At 45.9% G+C, this 15356-nt stretch overlaps 1 non-coding gene across 1 annotated transcript; it reads right to left on the bottom strand.

Moving 5' to 3' along the window:
* Positions 1-14840: 14840 nt before the first annotated feature.
* On the bottom strand, positions 14841-14947 carry LOC119237298 (U6 spliceosomal RNA). The gene has a single exon (XR_005123248.1). It is a non-coding gene; the product is annotated as a U6 spliceosomal RNA (small nuclear RNA).
* Between the last annotated feature and the right edge of the window lie 409 nt (positions 14948-15356).

Here is a 15356-nt window from a genome sequence, read left to right as displayed (position 1 = left end):
AGTCATTTGGAGGAAATAGCACAAAGGGACATAAGGTCTTCCTTCCTGCCTTTGGGATCCATAAATTAAGATCTCTTCTTCCAAGTAAGCTGTTGCTAGTCAATTTCCACTTTATTCTTTAAACAGATCAATTTCCCTTAGAGGTAGAACACCAGCGTGCCTGGCTTAGAAGTCAGAAAACCTGGGTTCAGTGTTGCTTCTACCCTTCATTATGGGTGTGCCTTTTGGCAAATCCTTCAGTATTTCCCCTTAGCTAAAAACAAAGAGGTTGTATTAAGATGCACAAAGATTTTAACAGCCTAAAAGGAGGGGCTGAAACTAAGAAGATTAATTTAATGCAATTAGTTGCAGAGATAGATGCTGGAAAAGAGCTCACACAGCTATTCCTATAGAAAAAAAGGTTCAGTTGCCCTGAATGTGAAACCACAGTAAACTGTGGCCACCAGAACTCACAATGACAGGCAACAAGCACAGAAGCTCACCTTCTAGAATAAGACAGGTAGAGTCCCGCTTTGCGCTGCTATGTTCTGGCTATAGACCCTGATGCCTCTGGTCTTTTCTCCAACTTCCAATCAGTGTGATAATTCTTAAAAATCTAAATTTGAATGTTAGTATCCTGTTTACAAGCCTTCAATGGCCTCTGTTGTCCTCAGAATAGACTCTATACAATGGGGTGAATGACCTTGCCCCTGTTGACTTCTCCAGCCTGTTTCTGGTCTTCCATTGAAAATCAACCCTGACTCTAGTAGCAATTACAAATCACAGGCAGTTTCCCTAACTACTGGTCCTTCTCTCTCTCTCCCCTCTGAAGTGTACTTTCACACACACACACACACACACACACACACAAACACACCCTTCACTTGTCAGCTTCTCCATCCTCTGGGATTTTAGAATCCCTTGGTCTTGCCCCTGACATAGCACTCCCCATACCACACTCAGTTGTTGGAGAGCTCTTTCCCATCACATCTCAAGACAGAGACTATGCTTTTTTCTGTGCATTCTCAGCAGCTACTATCTTCCTGGCAGGCACCCAGCAAATACCTGTCCAATCAGTGAAAGGTCCAAGGGCATTCAGAGGAAGGTGGTAAGGATAGTGAGGGCTGTGAAAAAATGTTAAATAACAGAAGAGGCTGAGGCAGTTTATTCTGGAAAAGAGGGCATTTATGAGAGGTAATGAACTTCCCTTCATTTCAAGGTTTGCCATAGAAAAGTGGAGTAGATTTCCTCTAGCTTGGTCTCCAGAGGACAGAATTAGAGTCTCTGGTGAGAGGGAGATAGACTTGGTACAATGTAAGAAGTGGCTTTGGAGTATGCTATGACATTTGGGAATAGAAGGGCTCACTTTCTGGTGACCTCAAGAGCTCCCTAGTCCTGAATGGCCCCAGCCCCATCTCAAGAGTGTGCATGGGAGGATTCTTGTGTTGGATCAGGAGTTCACCTAGGTATTATTGAAGATCCTAGATTCATGGATTTTAAGATCTGCAGGTCCTTAACAGCTCTGTGATTTGCTTATCTAGGTCATAGCAGCACACAATTTAGAAAAGTAAACATTCCCCTTTCTGACTTTCTTAATAGCTTCAAAGTATTTTACCCATTCCAATCCACTCATGATGCCTCATCCACTTAATTGTTCCGTTAGGGAAGGAGATAACAACAGGGAGAAATTACAGGACCTGTCCTAGTTTTTGCAGGCTAATAAGAAGAAGCAGAATCATCAGGAAACAGACTCTCAAGTCCAAGGCATCAAAGCAAATGATTTTTCCAACCCCCTGATGACCTGATGAGGCAGATTGTCTATAAAGTGTTTTTTCCTTGCCATTCTGCCTTGGTTCTACATCTAAAGCTCAAGGCCACAGAACAGCTATGGGAATGAGCTCTAGAACCGACTATGTGACCTCAGATAAGTCACTTTATCTTCCTATGACTAACTCAGTTTCCTCATCTACAAAGTGGATATAATAATAGAATTAACCCAAGATGTTAATTGTTTTGAAGATAAAATGAGAACAGAGTGTATGGATATATTAAGTACTTAATAAACTAACTAGTGTTATTACAGCATGAGGCTAGGACTTGGGAATAAAGAGAGCTGATTTCTCATTCCGGAGCTAGAGCGAGAGTGCTGTGACCTTTAGCTGTGGTCTGCACCACTTCAGAAGTCCCTCAGAGCTTCTACTAGGAGCACTGGTTGGGTGTCAGGAGAAAGGTAACAGCCATCAGCATAGAAGAACTCAATGGGGATGTGTGCCCCAGATGGTGCTCATGTGCTGCTGTCTGTGGTCCTGAAACACAATTTCTTAATTCTCGAGAAAACAGAGAGGGTGGGGCTGTACCCACAGAGTTCTATGTCCTGTCTCCCTCATTCATAATCCCATACTTGTGGCTAGTCTTCCCACCAGCTGGAATTTGGATAAATTGCTGATAGCCTTTGAATCATTAGTTTCTTTATCTCTGAAGATACGTAATTGCTACCCTCTGACGTGTTCACAGGGATGATGCCAGGTTACATGATATCCTACCTGTGTAATTCCTTCCCACCTGATGCCTGCCAGCAGGACACAGTCAGAAATGGGTAGCTTAGTGTCAACAATACAATTTTAGAGCTCCCTTTTAGTAGAGTCTCTGGAACTTCATGCCCACTGAAGGCACAGCCCAGCCTCTACCTGTCAGAGTCCAGGACCCTATCACAGTTTTGACAGCCATTCAAGTATCCTGAGGCTGGGATCACAACCACAATCCCTCTGTCTCCTGGTGGCCATTGCTGCCTGGAGAAGCCATTGCTGCCTGGACCACCACAGTGACCACATCTCTTTCCTGATAGTCCCCACCTGGGACAGGGCAGGGCTCTCCTCCACTAAGGTCATAGCTGTTCTACTAAATGCTTAATGGATTATTTTGCTGCTTCAACTTAGAATCTTTGCAAATAATTTAAGATTAATTCCCAGTGAAATTTAAGTCAAGGGACAATTGAGACATCCCTCCTCCACCCAGCCTCTTGCTTTTCTTTTTCTTTCTTTCTTTCTTTCTTTCTTTCTTTCTTTCTTTTTTTTTTTTTTTTTCCACAAGCCTGGACAGTGTAGTATCACAGTCCCAGGATCAAGTCCAGCTTCCATCAGGGCCTTCCCAAAGGAAAAGATGAGGAATACATTGCCTCTGTCTTCTTTTCTTTTCTTTTTAAATTTTGATTTATTTATGCATACAAGAACTGGGGTACAGGCTAGAGGCATGAGGGGGTGAGAGAATTCACCAGGGACAGAGTGGGGAACAGAACAGGCAGATCAGCTGAAACACACTGCTGAGGGGAGCAACGGGCAAGTCAGGAGAGGTCTGCTGCACCACGTGGGCAGCTCTCTGGCAGGGGATCAAACCAATGCTGCAGCGGCTGTGGACAACTTCATAGGTCGCATATCAACCTCTTGCACCACCAGGGAGGCCTCTCTGTACTCTTTCTTACTGTTGGAGTTTTGCCTGACATCCTGTAGCTCAGCTACCTCCCCATCATCCTCATCAGTGAAGTCTGTAGGCCGGAGAGGTGACTAGGTCTCCTGAGGGGAACCTGCTGACTGGGCTTCCTCTAGGGCTCCCATCCAGAAATATGAGAACACTTATGACTTTCTGTCCCAGAGAAAGTCCCTAGACCTGATAGTGTTATTTTCAAGAAAAGAATTAGAAAGCATTCTCCTTTTCATAGATAACAAATGGAAAAATATTGATATTGATCTAGCCCATTCTGGCTCCAAGCAGTTAAACTCAGACAATTGTTTAAACTTAGAAAGAGAGAAAACAATACTACCCATAGATTGAAATGATAAAACAACCTCTTATAGATTGGAAGCTTTTTTGGGGTCCCCCTCCCAAAGGCCACACCAGTTCCTTCTTGGTGTAATTTGAGCTCTTTGTCTATTGTTCTGTCTTTAAGGGGAATCAGAGGGGAGATGGTAGTCTGCCTTGGCTGTTTCCCATCACAGTGTAAATAAATTTCTCTACCTGAATTCTTACCCACCCCCTCACACACACTCACACATCACTACATACACGTTTAGTTCAAAATCATAATCACCTGTGTCCAACTTGGCTCTAGGAAGCAAAGAGGGAGGTCTGAATATGCAATACCGTAAACATACTTCCCCCAAGAGATGCTTATGCAGCAATCCAGACATTCTCCTTGCTCTGCCTTTTAATTAGTTGAGGGAGTTGCAACCTCACAGTGTGGGTGTGCTTGCCAGCGGTGCTTTTTGGGAAGTTATACTGCCTGTGCTCCTTCTGTCTCCTCCCTCGCTGTTAGGTAATTACAGAGCTGGTTCACTTTGCTTTCCTTGGAAGTGCGTGCACTGACCTTACCCAGCAGAACCTGGACACTTGAGGGCCTTTTTGAGTCAGTGGTCAGAGGCCCTTGGGATCAGTGTGGCAACTCAGACCTCATTTTGCAGTCCACTGTCCTGGAGCAGAGTGGGATAGCAGCACTTTGGAACTAAAGAGATCGTTTTCCTCTGAGACTGTTCATGCTTCTGAGCCAGCTACTGCAAAATCAGTGCTAGGGTAGGACGTAGGGGTAGGGGAAGGGTACTAGAGGAGGGATTTTATGGTTTAAGAGGAACCTGTATCTCTCCCATTTAAGACCCCATTCTCCACTCTGCCAGATACATTATCCCCAAGAAACGAGAGGCCCCCAGAAGCCCTTCCAGCCAGCTTTCCTATCTCTGAAGCTGCTCTGTCTTTACTTCCCCAGAGAGGCCCAGGGATAGCTGCATGGAATGCTGCTGAAATCAAATCTCTCGTTGCTGCTGCCTTTTTAACTTAAACTTTTCTCCTCTACACAGTCCCCTCTTGTTTTATTTATGGATCCTCCTTCTGACCACATTACACTTTTTTTCCCCAAAGATTTATTTGTTTATGCATACAAGAGCTGGGGTACAGGCCAGAGATGTGTGGGGTAAGAGGATCCAGCAGAGACAGGGTAGGGAATAGAACAGGCAGACTGACTGAAATACACTGCTGAGGGGAGCAGTGGGCGAGACAGGAGAGGTCTGTCTCGCCATGTGGTTTTCTCACTGGCTGGCTGGGGACCAAACTCATGCTGCAGAGTCTGTGGATTGCTTCATAGTGCAGTGCTTCACCCCTTGTGCCACCAGGGAGGCCAGATTACACTTTCAACTCAAGTTTCGACTTCCCTACTTTGCCAAGGTTCACCTCATCCTCCTCTTTAAACAGGTGAGTGATGGTGCTTTTCCCAGCTCTCTCCCTTAGACACTTTCAGCTCACCTCTGAGTGTCTAGTGTCTCTCCAGTTTGCCCACATGAGCTGTGTAGGTTTCCACACCACACTTTTCAGCTGCAACCCATCAGGTGCAATTTTCTCCACTTCCTTTGCATGGATTCCACTTTCTGCACACCTGCTTTAGGGGCAGTTCTCATCCCTCCTGCCTCACTGTCTTTTGGGTAGGGCTTTGGCCAGTCTGTCCTTGGCACTTGGCTTCTCCAGGGGCTTCTCTCTGCAAATAGGCCAGCAGCAGTCACTGCCCTGGCTGTTAATGCTAATAACACAGCCTTATAAGTGGCTGCCTCATCGCAGCACGTCATGTTAATTTTCACTGAGTGAGCCTCAGCAAATCCTGAAGGACACCAGTTTCATGATGCCCCTGTCCCTTTTCAAGAGTCAAGAAGAACACAAAGGGGCTCAGTGCTCTATGATGAATGGTGTATGTCCTTTTGTAAGCTCTAGCCAATTTCAGAAGATCTGCATAATCCAAATGTATTGGATGTTGTTTTCTCAGAATAGCAGGTTAAACAAAGCTTTAATGGATTTTTTATTTAATTTTTTTAAAGATTTATTTTTATTTATACAAGAAGCGGGGTACAGGCCAGATGAGCAGGAGGGCGAGAGGATTCACTAGAGACAGAGCAGGGAACAGAACAGGCAGACTGACGAAATACACTGCTGAGGGGAGCAGCAGGCGAGACAGGAGAGGTCTGTTCGTTATGTGGGTTGCTCCAAGGCTGGCGGGGATCAAACCGGCACTGCAGAGACTGCGGACAACTTCACAGCACTGCACTCAACCACCTGCGACACCAGGGACCCCCTTTTCATTTAATTTCTTAAAGAAGTAATACATATCCACGATTTAAAACACAAAAAATTATAACTTCTTAAACAGCAAAAATTCTTTCTCCCAACCTCATCACCCTTCTGCCTGCCCAATTTCTACCAGGTGTGGCTGGGCACTGTGCTTAACTTCTTATAGGTCTTAGTTTTGATGGATCTCTCTAGTTGTGTACCAGATACAAAATCAGTCAACTGCTTCAAAAACAATGACAGACTGGCTAGTTAAATAGAAAAGAAGACTTCTTTCACTCTGTCACACATTTGTCACTTAGAATTGAAGTACCTGCCCTTTCTCCATCCCTGTACTATAGAAATTCCATCCTAAGGTCTTTCTGATGATTCTCAGTCTCTATTACATAGCCTTTGTTGTACTGTGAATTTTTATCTCAGCCATCTTTGTCTAAGTGTCTTTGTTTCTATGTCTTGAAGCTTAAAACAGATTCCATGGCTTGGGGGCTTAGTGAATTGGCCCCATTTAATCAGATAAGCACTAGAAAAATTCCCTGGAACCTTCTAACAGATAGACTTAAAAAGATCCAGCACGATTGGTTTATCATGACAAGATTATCGCTAATGCCATCAAAATGGAGGGCACCCTGTGGTTATCTAAATCACTTGAAGAGTCTCCAGGAAGCAGAAAGGAGTCAGGAGTGCTGAGGGTGGGCAGTTGTGCTCAGCCTCAGGGTGCGTGTGCCCTGAACCAGGACTTGCTTGGAACAGAGGTCAGTGGATCAGGCGGCAGGAGTGACCAGCATTCATTCATTCATTCATTCATTCATTCATTCCTTAGTCAGGAAGAAAATTCATCTGGGCAGGTGAATCGCTAGAGTGCCCTGGCTTCCAGTTGCCTAGGCCCTCACCTCCAGTCTCACTGGAAGGGTAGCTGGTGCCTGATTGGTTATCAGCACCATCTCTTTCACCTGCTTTGTGCTCTGTGTGCACACGCACGTGCACACAAACACACACGCACTCTCTCTCTCTCTATATATATATATATGTGTGTGTGTATATATATATACATATATATATATATATATATATATATATATATACTACCACCTAATACATTTGTCCCAAATCTTCACTTCTCTGAAGTGCTTGTAATTCACTGACTCATGTTTTTCTGGATTGGTCCAGAGGGGTCACCAGTGCTATGTGATGGCTCAGCCATGAATGACAGTCTCCCCTGAGTAACCTTCTCTGTTTTTTTTTTTTTAAGATTTATTTATTTATTTATACATGCACTGGGTACAGTCAGAAGTGCGGGAGGGTGAGAGAATTCACCAGAGCCAGAGCGGGGAGCAGAGTAGGCAGACTGATGAAGTACACTGCTGAGGGGAGCAGCGGGCGGCAGGAGAGGTCTGCGCGCCATGTGGGACCCTCCTCCGGTGGCCGGAGAGCAGCCGGGGATCGAACCAGCGCTGCAGAGGCTGCAGGCAGCTTCGCAACCCAGCGCTCAACCACTGTGCCACCAGGGAGGCCCTAACCTTCTCTGTTTTTGACCTGTTTCCCCACATGCCTCGTGAACTGACTCTGCCTGTAAAGATGCTGACTGAGCACAGAGCTAGCTCCAGGTGTCCGAAGATTCCAAAAGAGCAGGAATGAGGAAGTCTCAGAGTTCTAGTGGTAAACATTGTACTCTAGATGTGAATGTAATAAAACTGGCATTCTTAAGTGATTTTTTAAAATAATACCATATTAAATGTTTACTTAACAAGAAAATGTCGCTCCTAAGCCACACTTAGCAGGAGTGGATTTTTATAATGGTACCAGGGACACATGAAGTAGTTTCTTTGAGTCAACCACCTGGTCTTTATTTGGGAGTGGAGAGGAAGACCCCTGTTGCCACTTTGTTTAGGGATAGCCCCTGGGATTCCACTGCTGCTCCTGCCTGACATTAGGAAGACTGTCCAGTCTCTAAGTGTGGACAGTCCATGCTGGGACCTGCTCCTATGGAAGAGGCAAGCACCCAGGAGGACCCTTCCCCCAGGACTGTGGGTATTACTGGGCCTGAGAACATCTCTAGACCAGGGCTGAAGAGACCTCTCTAACCTCAGGTTACAGGGACACTAAATCAGGGGCATGGTCAGAGCCCAGAGGAGAGTTGGAAACTAAAATTGAAGAATCTGGTCAGATCACCCAAACTGAAAGACTGTGCCTAGGTGTGAGAGACAGGCCAGAGGCAGGACCTCTGAGGACTACAGAGAAAGGAGCAGGAGCAAGAGTTCCAGGATTCCCAGCCGGGCTGGCATAGAGGCAGCAGGAAGCAGGCGTGCAGCGATTCTGCAGGGAGTCTGAATTGAGACATGGACCACAGGGACGGAGACCCAAGAGGCAGACCATGTAGGGATGGGTGCGTGGTGATGCCAGGAAGAGGGGTGCTCCATCACACCCATGGCTCTGGTTTGCCTAGCGGGGTGAACGGGATGTCGGTCATGACGGGGGACTATATAGGCAGGATTGGGGCAGGATTGGGTCTGTGGATAAAGAAGGTCATGCGGCCCGAGAGCTGCTGAGCGGGAGGTGCCTGCAGAACATCTCTGTGGAGGTCAGTGGCATCCATATTCAGAATTATCACCACATAAAATAAGGAGAAGAGATGGAATCCTGGAGCTGTGGGTGGATCAGAAAGGGGTGAGGGGAAGGTTGGAGCGCAGGGATCGTCTGCTGGTGAGAGGCCAGGATGTCTCTAGACAGGGTATAAGGGAGGCAGTGACACCCTGAAGTCTGGGCATTATGTCTTCAGGGTGGGGCTGTAACTTCTGTGGGTGGGTGTTCTGGATGAGGAAGGCAGGACTGTGCTGGGAAGTTCTGCAATGGCAAGCAGGACCAGGGCCTGCCAGAGCATGGACAGCAGTCCTCAGGGGCCCGTTGGTGCTCTAAGCCCTTAGTCCTGCCTCAGACTGCCAGCAGCAGTAGTGAACAGGAAGAAATGGATGTGGACTTGTAATGGATTCTACACATGAACCACGGGTCAGCAATCAGGTTGGTGGGTGGTGTGTGACCAGGGTATTCTGTCCTTGCCAGGCAGAGTCACCAAGGGCAATAGAGATGGTGGAATCAGCAGTGTGCTGGAGTTGTTCCTACCAGCTGGTTCTGTGCTTTGTCTTCCCAACTCCATGTCAGTGATGTCTCAGTCACAGCTTGGAGTTGTCCGTGGTGGGGACGGACAACTTTATACCCAGAGATTGGCAGATGCTACAAGCCAGGCCTTTACTTTCCAGAGAGCCAATTGTTAAACATTTGCTAGCACAGCATTGGGAAGTGAGGGAGTAAAGGGTACATGTCAGCAAGTGCAGAGAGAGGAGTCTAAAATGAAGGAATTGAGTGCTAAGGAATTTGAACTTTATCCCAAGAGCTGTGGAAAGCCATGTAAGTACACAGTACATGACTTGAGAGGATAACATTTGAAGTATGGTTACCTGGATTCAAATGCTGACTTTGCTATTTACAAGCTGTATGACCTTGGGAAGTATACTTCATCTCTCTGGGTCTTAGTTTTCTAACCTGTGAAATGGGAGAACTATGCAAGGAATTGCATGCTGGGGTTATTGTGAGCTATAAATGTAGAGTGCTTGGAATGAGCTTGGCATGTAGTAAGCATTAGATAAGTGTTGGCTAGTACTCAAATGTTTAGACAGATGAATGGCATGACCCTATTTGTCATTGCAGTATAATGTGGAGAATAAATTGAAGGGAGCGTGACAAAAGGCAGCAAGAGCAGGAAAGGCACAGAATCTGCACTAGGGTGGTGAGAAGGGAATAGGATGAGGGATCTTGAGTTGGGCTCAAGGGTCGGGGTGTAATGCAGGAGACCAGAGAGCCGGAAAGACTGCAGCCACAGAGGTGTCAGGAAAGACTTTGGGAGAGACAGACCTCAGGCTGGGGCTTGCAGGAAGGAGGACCTCTGGATAGAGGAAGAAGCAACGTGGGAAGAGAACCAGGATTTTTCAGTCTTGGTGTTAGTGGGTTTGCAAGAAACATTTTTTATTTGATTATTTAAAGGTTTGATTGACACAGCTGAATGAAAAGTGAAGAAAAAGCAGTAGGCTTAGAAAACAAAAATGACCCATAAGGCGCCTGTGGATCTCTGGCTCCACATGCTTCTTCCCCCAGCACCTACAGAGGCCACAGGGTGAGGAGGCCCAGGCCCTACCCTGACCCAGCCCAGCAGGCAGCCTCCACCCACAAGAGCTGCCCCTGCCCTCCTGAGTGCCAGAAGCGGGTGGAGCTGAAATTGCCCCCAGCCTGTTTTGCTTAGAGAATTCATGGAACACTGCAGGATTTCTCTCTCTCTCTCTCGCCCCCCATCTCTCTCTCTCTCTCTCTCTCTCTCTCTCTCTCTCTCTCTCTCTCTCTCAGAGATATTGTTCCTATCTATATCATGCCTGGCTTTTGGCGCCTTCCTGTTGTCATAATGGTTCTTTGTTGATGGTAAAGACCCTTTCAAACCAATGGGGCAATATTTCACCCTTGTCACACTTTGAACACTATAGCCAGGGGCTGGCTAACTGTGTCACAGGCTGTGGGTTGTTGCATCAGCCTGGACTCTGTGAGGTTAGTTTGGGAGATAATTACAAGTTGGTCTCTATCCCATTCAGCATCATGGAGGTTGGTGGGGTAGTGGGGCGCTAGCACTTGTACTGGTGAGTTTCTTGGCTGGGGTGTGCAGCCCCTATAGACTGTGCTCCGCACTGAGCATGGAGAAAGGTTGGTCAGGAGAGGACCTCTCTCCCATTCTCTTCTCACACAGCCTGTCCGCAGTCACCACCCATTTTCCCTTCTCCCAAATGAGATGGAAAATTAAGATGTGGCAGTGATGCTAGGGGTAAACAGGTAGCAGAGAACCACATTGGACCTAATTAAGTTGCCTGGTAAACTCAAGTTATTTGGAGAGAGAAGATAAATATCCATATCCTAAAGATACAAAAAGATTGGCAGACACTGCTACTGGCTTTGTTCAGTATTTTGCAAAACATTTCTCAGCTGTTCTCCTGGGATCCCTTAAGAATCTTCCAGGCTTTAAAAATGACTTATACCAGGAGGCAGAATAGGGCTAAAGTAGCCTTTGGGAATCTAGTGAAGCATAGATTTCAACCATCCCAGAAGCAGCCCTCTATCAGGGGCTTTTCCTATGTAAGTGATCTGGTTGACTTGTATTCTCCATTTCCACATGGACTCAAGGCAGGTCATCTGGACTTTACTCCATCTTCAGACCAAAGCCTCTGTGACAACTGCACAACTGTGTCTGAATCATCCTCTCTCCCTCACAGGTGTCATTCCCACACTTGTGTGCAAATCTCCAACCCAAAGTCTGTTCCGCAGATAACAACCCATGATGCTTATCAGTACTGGATGGGAGGGCTCTTGGCACTGAGGTCAGGTATGCAGCATGCCAGCTGTACTGCACCCTGGCAGGGAGACTGAGTGCTGGCAGGAGCAATGCAATGAGACTCCACTTCCAGGAGGTTGGGAGGGAGATGAAGGGCCGAGCCAGAACAGGATTCTTAGCCCTGAAGGGCCTCCCTTGCCCTCTGCAGCCCATAGGGGATTGTCTCCTCTCTCTCTTTTTTCAATTGTACAACTTCATTTTTTAACTTAAAATTTTGCGTTGAGGAATAATTGACATCTAATACTATGTTTCAGGTGTACAACATAGGAGTCAACATTTGTATGTATTGTAACATGATCACAATAAGTCTAGTTAGCATCCATCACTACAGATAGTTATAAAATTTTTTCCTTGTGATGAGAACTTTTAAATCCTTTAGTTAACTTTTAAATATGCACTGCATTATTATCAATGATAGTCATGGAATTGTAAATTACATCACCATGTCTTATTTTATAACTGGGTCTTTATCCCTTTTTACCCCCTTCATTCATTTTTCCTATCCTCCCACCTCCTGTTGCTAGCAACCACCAAACTGTTCTCTGCATCTATGAGGTTTCTTTAAAATTCCATGCATAAGTGAAATCAAATGGCAGTTGTTTTTGTCTGACTCATTTCACGTAACATTATTCCCTCAAGGTTTATTCGTATTGCAAATGGCAAATGTCCTTTTTTATGGCTGAATAATATTTCAGTTTTCTCTCTGTGTGTGTGTGTGTGTGTGTGTGTATGTATGAATATCATAACTTCTTTACCCATTCATTTGTCCATGAATACTTAGAATTTTTCTATATCTTGGCCGTTGTAAATAATGCTGCAATGGAACACATAGGAGTACATATATCTTTTCAAGTTAGTGCTTCTGTTTTCTTTAGATAAATACCTAGAAGTGGAATTGTTGGGTCATATGGTAGTTGTGTTTTTCATTTTTTGAGGAACTTCCCTATGGTCTTCCATTGAGGCTGCACCGGTTTATATTCCCATCAACAGTACATAAGTATTCCCTTAGTTCACGTTTTTGCCAACACATGTTATCTCTTGTCTTTTTTATTTTTTTTTATTTTAATGTTTTTTTTTTAATAGAGGCAATTTATTTATTTATTTGTTTGTTTGTTTGTTTTGTTTATACAAGCACTGGGTACAGTCAGAAGCGCGGGAGGGTGAGAGAATTCACCAGAGCCAGAGCGGGGAGCAGAGCAGGCAGAGGGACCGAAGGACACTGCTGAGGGGAGCAGCGGGCGGCAGGAGAGGTCTGCGCACCATGTGGGACCCTCCTCCAGTGGCCGGGGAGCAGCCGGGGATCGAACCGGCGCTGCAGAGGCTGCGGGCAGCTTTGCAACCCAGCGCTCAACCGCTGCGCCACCAGGGGAGGCCCTGTCTGGGGCTTCTTTTGGAAGACTACTGGATTTGCCCCGTCTGAACACAACCCTCTAGACTGAGAGAGAGGAAAGGAGTGGGGGTCTTCTTCCTTGCACCTCAACAAGGAACTCACAGACCCCGTTTCCCCAGAACCCAGAGTCCAGACACACTCACTTGCCCAACAGATCCAAAACAGTCCCCAAAACACAATGACTTTCTTACCAAGGGCTGAGCTAGAACCACCAAGTCACAGGGCCCGCCCCCATCCTCCTGCCCCTCTCAACCCCAAGGAGGCCTGTAGAGTCAGGTCTCTCCCGCTCCCATTCCAGCTAACCCTGAAAGCCTAGAACATAAATTTTGTAGGACTTGGGACCCCCACATTTGAGGTTAACTTTTACATATCGCCTGGCACAGCAGATACGGGAATAACTGTAAAATTATAAAGTTATGGGTTTGTTGGTGCCCAAAATCATTCCAGTCCTTTCCAGAGGCTGTTACCCAGGCATTCCCTGGAGTGTGCTTTATGGGGGAGGGACAATGGCATAGATAATTTTCTGTTCAAATGATGTATCACTGCAATGATGTATCACTGAACTCACCGAGGCCCCCTTAGTTTCAGTTTAAAATTAATTTTTTAAATGTACTTTATAACAATTTCAGTTGAAGTTAGAGAAGAAGCACACAATTCTTACTAGTTTCATTGGGTTTTTTGTTTTGTTTTTACCCCAGAGTTCTCAGGAAGTAGAGAATGAGTGCAGGGCTGACCCCAACATCACGTGGGGTCACTCTCCAGGTTGCCCACAAGGCTGGTTGCCAACATACAGGAGTGGGAGGCACTGCAGTGTTTGGGAGTAGTAAGGCTGATTATTTGATCAGTGGTTGATCTTGCAGAGATAGAATGGAGGGAAGAGGGTGAAGAGTGAGCACCCCAAGGACAGCCCCAGGTGACGGTGGGTGAGCACTGTGTTCCAAAAGAGGGCCAACTCAGGCCACCATTGACACGAACACACAGGGGAAAATGAAAAAAGTTTTACTACATAAAGTCAACATGCAATTATAAAAACATTTAAATTTAGTCCTTTCGGAGTACACAGAGGTCTAAGATTTTGGTCATCTGTCCTGTGCATTTTGTCTGTGCTAATGACAGTTCTCCACAATCCACTCAAGTCACGAGAAACTCTAGATAGGCCAGTCACATGGCCCACATGACAGGGACCTGTTTTTTTCCCTCTTATTTGTCACAAGTAGGGGAATTTCAGTTGCAGGCTGGCTCCATCCGGTGGGGATTCCTGCTCTGCTCTGAGCCTGAGAGTCGGTGTGATTCCAGGAAGTCTGCTACGGACTATGGCACAAAAAAATGTAAATGATACAAAAGCACCTGTTATCAGATGTCATCTTAGGAATTTTATTTTTTTTTTTTTAGATTTTTATTTATTTATTTATTTTATTTATATGAACGCTGGGTACAGTCAGAAGCACGGGAGGGTGAGAGAATTCACCAGGGCCAGAGTGGGGAGCAGAGCAGGCAGAAGGACCGAAGTACACTGCTGAGGGGAGCAGCGGGCGGCAGGAGAGGTCTGTGCGCCATGTGGGACCCTCCTCTGGTGGCCGGGGAGCAGCCGGGGATTGAACCGGCTCTGCAGAGGCTGCGGGCAGCTTCACAACCCAGCACTCAACTGCTGCGCCACCGGGGAGGCCCATTAGGAATTTTAAATGATTGTTTCTTGCCTTCTGGTGTGCATGCACGTGTATACACACACACACACACACACAGATTCTGTCTCTTCAACTCTCTCGAGGTTCCACATCCATAGATTCAATCAAATGCAAGTCGTAAGTATGTGAATGTAGTTAGGCCCATGGTGGTTGTGTCTCATGTCTGTACTAAACATGTACAGACTTTTTTTCTTCTCAAACTTGTCTGTCATTTGCGTAGCTATGTTATATGGGGGCTATGTCGTGACACCCCCATGTGTGCACATGGAAAAATATGGAACGCTGCATGAGTTTGTGTGTCTCCCTTGTCCAGGGGTCTTGCTAATCTTCTCTGGGTGGCTCTAATTTTAGTATAGGTGCTGCTGAAGCGAGCACCAGACTTTTTTTTTTCTTATTATAACTCCCTAAACAATTACAGCATAACAACTAGTCATATAGCATTTACATGGTATTAGAGCCTATGTGAGGATTTGCATAGGTTACATGAGAAAACTATGCCACTTTACATAAGGGGCTTGCGCATTGGTGGATTTGTGTATCTGGTTTTTTTTTGTGGGGGAGGAGGGGCGAGCATAATGATCTGGAACCAATCCTCTGCTGATACTCCACATAGTGGAGATAAAATCCTCTGCTGACACTCCACACAGTGGATATGAAATGTCTGGTTCAATTTCAAATCGAAGATGTGTTGTGTGAGTCACATGGATACCATGTGAGCTCTCTGGAAAGATAAAATGTTGTAGACACGGAAGTCATCCCCACACTTTCATCATTTGTTATGTGA

Source organism: Talpa occidentalis, unplaced genomic scaffold (genome assembly GCF_014898055.3).
Source record: "Talpa occidentalis isolate TD23 unplaced genomic scaffold, MPIMG_talOcc4v2.1 talOcc4.9, whole genome shotgun sequence".
NCBI classification, from domain to species: Eukaryota; Metazoa; Chordata; class Mammalia; order Eulipotyphla; family Talpidae; genus Talpa; species Talpa occidentalis.
This window is presented reverse-complemented; position numbering and strand designations above follow the sequence as displayed.